Below are 6,870 nucleotides of genomic sequence, written 5' to 3' on the forward strand. Positions count from 1 at the left end.
CAGCACATTTGGCCTTGGAGTAAATACTCCACCTTTTTTGAGTTCTACATAACATCTGCAATTCTTCTTGGGTTCAGATATTTTCCTGCCAGCAAAGAGTAACTGAAACTGATACCTCACTCATGCCAGCTTGTGTGCTGTGAGATTCACATGGAATGGGAATAACTTAGTGTTAACAAATGGCAATAAAAAATCATTCCTGTTGCAGTGGTGACTAACAAAACAAGCTTTAGAGGAAAATCTTAGTATCAGCTCTGGATATTAAAATTTTCTTCACTTTAGGAATTGACAATAGACACATCTTTTGGCCTCTGCATACAGAGCATTATTCAACCTCTTGCATATGCAGAAACAGTTGCAATACCTGAGAAACAGACTTTCATTCCCTAATTCCAAGGTTTATTTAAATGCTGATGTCCTTAACAAAAATCAAGCTATTCCAATGCACTCAGTCCCTCTTTCCCAGTCATTTTTGAACTTCGTGGCCAGTTTGAGAGCAAAGTGGAAGTTTTAAGGAGAGTTCCTGGACGTTTCACAAGAATGAGCGGCTGAGTGATTGAGATATTTCATACCCCTGAGAAGACTGGAGTTAGGGCTCAAATGTGTTTTCAGACATAAGCAAATCCAAGCAGCAGAGAAACACAGGTCATTGAGGTCTGCAAATCCAGCTGCTTGTGTTTTATTTTCCAGACCCTTGCTGTTCTCATTCTGCATTACTTAACAAACTTCGTTTCATTTTTGCTCAGATGGTACTAGTTTATTTTCTGTTCATGCAAGAGCCTTCTTGACCCTTGCAGCACACATCTCCTGCCTTCCTGTTTCACGCTCTCATTTTAGATCTGTTCATACATCCTGCAGTGGTTAACGTCATCCCTGAGCCAGTGAAGTTTGCTATATAACTTGTAAGTTCTTCCCACAATGTTTTCGTCTTGATTGTGTGATACATGACAGTGGTCTGAGCTTGTCACCCTTTTGTATGTGGATGTCCTTCAAGTGATCTGAAGAATTCAAAGGGCAAAACACTTATTCATTAATTGCTTATTGTTTATGCTTATTCACTGAAAAATATAAACCAAACCAAAAAAAGATAAGCCAGCTTTATCATTGCATTTTATTGTTTTGTAACAAGGTAAGATTTATGAATCAAAAAAAGGTATAATAGAGCATGTAAAAAAAACCAGGAATAACAGGTAGTATCTTTTTCTTTGAGATTAGCAGTACAGATACTCAAGTCAGGTATTTGCCTGGCTATCGGCTCTTCAGGAGGGACAGGCAGCACAGAGGGGGTGGTGGCGTGGCTCTCTACATTAGAGAATCTTTTGATGTTGTGGAACTCCAGGCTGGGAATGATAAGGTTGAATCCCTGTGGGTTAGGATCCGCGGGAAGGCCGGCAAGGCTAGCTTCCTGGTCGGGGTCTGTTATAGACCGCCGAACCAGGATGAGGAGACGGATGAGGAGTTTTATAGGCAACTGACAGAAGTTGCAAAATCGTCGGCGCTTGTCCTCATGGGGGACTTCAACTTCCCGGACATATCCTGGAAACACAACACGGCACAGAGAAAGCAGTCTAGGAGGTTTCTGGAGAGCGTGGGAGATAGCTTCCTGACGCAGCTGGTCAGTGAACCTACCAGGGGTGGTGCCCCGCTAGACCTTCTCTTCACAAACAGAGAAGGACTGGTGGGAGATGTGGTGGTCAGAAACTGTCTTGGGCAGAGTGACCACGAAATGGTAGAGTTCTCTATTCTTGGCGAGGCCAGGAAGGGGACCAGTAAAACTGCTGTATTGGACTTCCGGAGGGCTGACTTTGAGCTGCTCAGGACGCTGGTTGGCCGAGTCCCTTGGGAGGCGGTTCTGAAGGGCAGAGGAGTCCAGGAAGGCTGGGCGCTCCTCAAGAAGGAAATCGTGATGGCACAGGAGCGGTCCGTCCCCACGTGTCCAAAGACGAGCCGGCGTAGAGGAAGACTGGCCTGGCTCAACAGAGAGTTGCGGCTTGTGCTTAGCAGAAAAAAGAGGGTTTATAATTTTTGGAAAAAGGGCGGGCCACTGAGGAGGACTACAAGGATGTAGCGAGGCTGTGCAGGGAGAAAATTAGAAAGGCCAAAGCTCATCTGGAGCTCAACCTGGCTACTGCCGTTAAAGACAACAAAAAATCCTTTTACAAATATATCAACGCGAAACGGAGGACTAAGGAGAATCTCCATCCTTTACTGGATGCGAGGGGAAACCTAGTTACTAAGGATGAGGAAAAGGCTGAGGTGCTTAATGCCGCCTTTGCCTCAGTCTTTAGCGGCAATACCGGTTGTTCTCTGGATACGCAGTGCCTTGAGCTGGTGGAAGGGGATGGGGAGCAGGATGTGGCCTTCGCTATCCATGAGGAAATGGTTGGCGACCTGCTACGGAGCTTGGATGTGCGCAAGTCGATGGGGCCGGATGGGATGCACCCGAGGGTACTGAAAGAACTGGCGGAGGAGCTGGCCGAGCCGCTTTCCGTCATTTATCGGCAGTCCTGGCTATCGGGGGAGGTCCCAGTTGACTGGCGGCTAGCCAATGTGACGCCCATCTATAAGAAGGGCCGCAGGGCAGACCCGGGGAACTATAGGCCTGTCAGTTTGACCTCAGTGCCAGGGAAGCTCATGGAGCAGATTATCTTGAGGGTCATCACGCGGCACTTGCAGGGCAAGCAGGCGATCAGGCCCAGTCAGCATGGGTTTATGAAAGGCAGGTCCTGCTTGACGAACCTGATCTCCTTCTATGACCAAGTGACGCACTTGGTGGATGAGGGAAAGGCTGTGGATGTGGTTTACCTTGACCTCAGTAAGGCTTTTGACACAGTTCCCCACAACATTCTCCTCAAGAAACTGGCTGCTCGGGGCTTGGACTGGCATATGCTTCGCTGGGTTAAAAACTGGCTGGATAGCCGGGTCCAGAGAGTTGTGGTGAATGGAGTCAAATCTGGTTGGAGGCCGGTCACTAGTGGTGTCCCCCAGGGCTCGGTACTGGGGCCGGTCCTCTTTAATATCTTTATCGATGATCTGGATGAGGGCGTCCAGTGCACCCTCAGTAAGTTTGCAGATGACACCAAGCTAAGTGCGTGTGTCGATCTGCTCGAGGGCAGGAAGGCTCTGCAGGAGGATCTGGATAGGCTGGAGCGATGGGCTGAGGTCAACTGTATGAAGTTCAACAAGGCCAAGTGCCGGGTCCTGCACCTGGGGCACAACAACCCCAAGCAGAACTACAGGCTGGGAGATGAGTGGCTGGAAAGCTGCCTGGCCGAGAGGGACCTGGGAGTATTGGTTGATAGTCGGCTGAATATGAGCCAGCAGTGTGCCCAGGTGGCCAAGAAGGCCAACAGCATCCTGGCTTGTATAAGAAGCAGTGTGGCCAGCAGGTCTAGGGAAGTGATTGTGCCCCTGTACTCGGCTCTGGTGAGGCCGCACCTCGAGTACTGTGTTCAGTTTTGGGCCCCTCGCTACAAGAAGGACATGGAGGTGCTCGAGCGAGTCCAGAGAAGGGCAACGAAGCTGGTGAGGGGTCTGGAGAACAAGTCTTACGAGGAGCGGCTGAGGGAGCTGGGCTTGTTCAGCCTGGAGAAGAGGAGGCTCAGGGGCGACCTTATCGCTCTCTACAGTTACCTTAAAGGAGGCTGTAGAGAGGTGGGGGTTGGTCTGTTCTCCTACGTGCCTGGTGACAGGACGAGGGGGAATGGGTGAAAGTTGCGACAGGGGAGTTTTAGGTTGGATGTTAGGAAGTACTTCTTTACCGAAAGGGTTATTAAGCATTGGAACGGGCTGCCCAGGGAGGTGGTGGAGTCACCATCCCTGGAGGTCTTTAAAAGACGTTTAGATGTAGAGCTTAGCGATATGGTTTAGTGGAGTACTTAGTGTTAGGTCGGAGGTTGGACTCAATGATCTTGAGGTCTCTTCCAACCTAGAAATCTGTGATACTGTGATACTGTGATTTCATAGCTCAGAATGAAAGGAGGTTTTTTTTGTGGATCCTCTTTTCAGACTTCCTTACAGCCCAGGAACAAAATACGCTGTCTTCATATGAGTCTGGTCAAATGGTTGCTTTATGCAACTGAGTCTACTATCTTTTAGTCACCGCTACATAATTACTCTAAGCTGTATACTTGCTATCTCTTCTTTAATTAGCCTTCAATTCATTGAAGATTAGCAAGCAATTTAGTTTACTTAGTAAATGATCTACTTTCACTTTACATGGGGTTGAGAACCTTTGGCCATGCTAGATTGGATGTACCCCTAAAATACCCTTAGTGAGTCAAACACCACAGCAGGTATCTGTTTTCCCTCTGTTAATGAGGTACGCTCCTAGGCTCTATAAAATAAAGCCATATTCAGCTTCCAGGTTCCCTATTCCTTGTTCAGAAAAAAATTCCAGCTACTGTACTTACAACGTGTTCTAAGTGTGAATAAACGTTAGAAACACATGCCTGCCTGAGTCTGCAGGCAGACTGTAAAAATGGTGTATAAACAAAAAAAAGGTGCAGCTTGCACCCCTGTTAGCCTCACTGTCAGGTCCACTAAATAAATGTTCAGCCCAAAAAAAGGGGATTTTGCAGCTTTTATACTGAGCAGTCCATGCAGTGACAAAACCCAAAGCAAAATCATTGTTATCTTCATTGCCGGTCTACCACTAACTTTAATAAGCATGATTCAGAGAAGGAGAGGAAATGTTCTAAATACATTCTGTCACACAAACTAGGGAATCAGATCTTCCTTACTGCATGAATCAGACTCCTGAGAAATCAGTGTATTTCCATCATTGCAGCGGAGTAGCTTTTTAATGGGAGTAATGATTGAAGAAACCTGCAGCTCCTAAGTCTCTGGCAGCAGCTATTGTATTGCTTGGAACTATGAAGCAGTGTAGGTGACAATAATCAATTATTATGGTAGTGTAAAGCAAGATATTTTAGTAAGCAAGGTGATCATTACGGTGGACTACACTTCCATCATTCTGCTTGTGTAAGTGTCCATACACTTACAAGATGTTTAAAAAACAGAAGAAAATAATCAACTAATTTTTTGTATGCCATTGTGTGCTCACAGTTGGCTAACTCTGTCCAGGCTGCTGGTACCCTAGAGATACTTTCCTGCCTGCTGTTTTGTCCCTGAATGGAAGGAGCTACGTACCTGCTACTGAGAACCTGACTGGAAAGCCTGAAGCAGAAACAGCAGTTCCCCAGACCAGGTGAGAGCTGCAGCTGACACTGTAGCAGCTTGGTTTGCAAGGCTTCACCTTTGAACAGAATCAAATGCTGTCTCAAACACAGCTCTGAGCACAACCGAGCACTCCAGCACGGACAAGAATATTTCACACCTCCTTCAGTGCTTGCCAAGGACCATGAGTCAGTTGGCTAGCTCAGAAAATCAGAGTGGCCCTCACCGTTCTGCTTTACAGATGAGTTCATGCAGACAATACTTCCTTAAAGTAGCAGATAAAAAAAGAGGCATGATAAACTTCACATCAAGTTAAGCAGATTAACTCTGGTCTGGTTAAGTTTTACAATTGCAAAAAAATCTGTTTTTCAGCACTTGCTGTATTTCAGAGGTTGAAATGCTGAACACTCTATGCTTTTTATGCCAGACTGTGATGCTTTTTAGTTGGTTTCCTTCATAAATGTGCACCATACTGTTATCTACATGTTCTGCAAGAAATTGCACAGTGCATTTTATGAAGCATTCTTTTTGACCTTATTTCATTATTGTAATACCTTATCCATACATGCATGCTACTTCAGAAAGACAAAGAACATACTTCTTATAGCTTATCAAGTGAAGCAAGGGCACCACCATTAGGTAACGTGCGGTCACTGTAGTAAGTATTGCTGTTTCCCTTCATGCCAATTTGGCTGTGGTTATGGTAGAGCAAATTTATGACTGAAGATCTGATTGTACAGCAGAAACAAGCGACCCGTTCTTGGCAAATGTATGTAAGTCCAAACATTGCAATGCTCTTGCTAAGTACTCCAGTAATTCTAGTGCAACAAATGGGTTTTACCAGTAATTATCAAGAACAGAAAAGATGTACCAGTTCTCTATGTTCTTTGAGCTCAAACTCTTAAAGCTGTTTTGAACTTGTAGGCCTCTGCCAATGTGATAAATTCCACCATGCTATCATTTTACCTTTTAGTAGTAGAGGTGCATCACAGTATGTAATGAACAAACCTGAGTATTGTAAAATCTCTTTAAATAGCTGTGGAGACAATCAGAAAGGGAGAGCAAGTCAGTTTATAAGGATGTGACAGACCTGTAATCTTGTGGTCAGAAGCCTCAAAATCTATTACAGTAGCAGTGGAGCAACAGGTTCAAAAGAATAAGCATACAGCTCGTGGAACCATTTTTGTCCTAAACTTCTGAAAATTGAGTGAGGTTGATTTCTTAGGAACTTTTCACACAACTCTGGATTTTTTAAATACACCCCATAGGCTTAGTTACTTGCTAGAGCTCTGCATAACGATTAATGCAGGGGATGACGGCGACTGGATGTTGGAGGGAATCCCTCTAGTGCTTGTTTGTAGGCCAGGTTCCAACACCACTTGAAATGGTTACTTCCTTTTTCTGACCCAGCTCAAGAGGAGAGAGAAGTTTTATTTGGGGCATGGGAGGCATAGAAATAACAGTAAAGTTAAGGAATTTCAACAGTGATAGATGCCAGGATGCTTTTCAGATTAATCAAGTAGTTGTTTCCACTAAAGAAAACCACCACTACCAGCAGACATTGTTGACTTTACAAACTTCTCAACCTGAAATACTTTGGGGCATGCAGTTGTGCAGAAAAAAAATGTTTCTCTCTTCCATTAAAATCAGTCTGTTAGTTAAGCAGGAAAAAAAAAAAAAAGAGACACAAAA

Source organism: Anser cygnoides, chromosome 6 (genome assembly GCF_040182565.1).
Source record: "Anser cygnoides isolate HZ-2024a breed goose chromosome 6, Taihu_goose_T2T_genome, whole genome shotgun sequence".
NCBI classification, from domain to species: domain Eukaryota; kingdom Metazoa; phylum Chordata; class Aves; order Anseriformes; family Anatidae; genus Anser; species Anser cygnoides.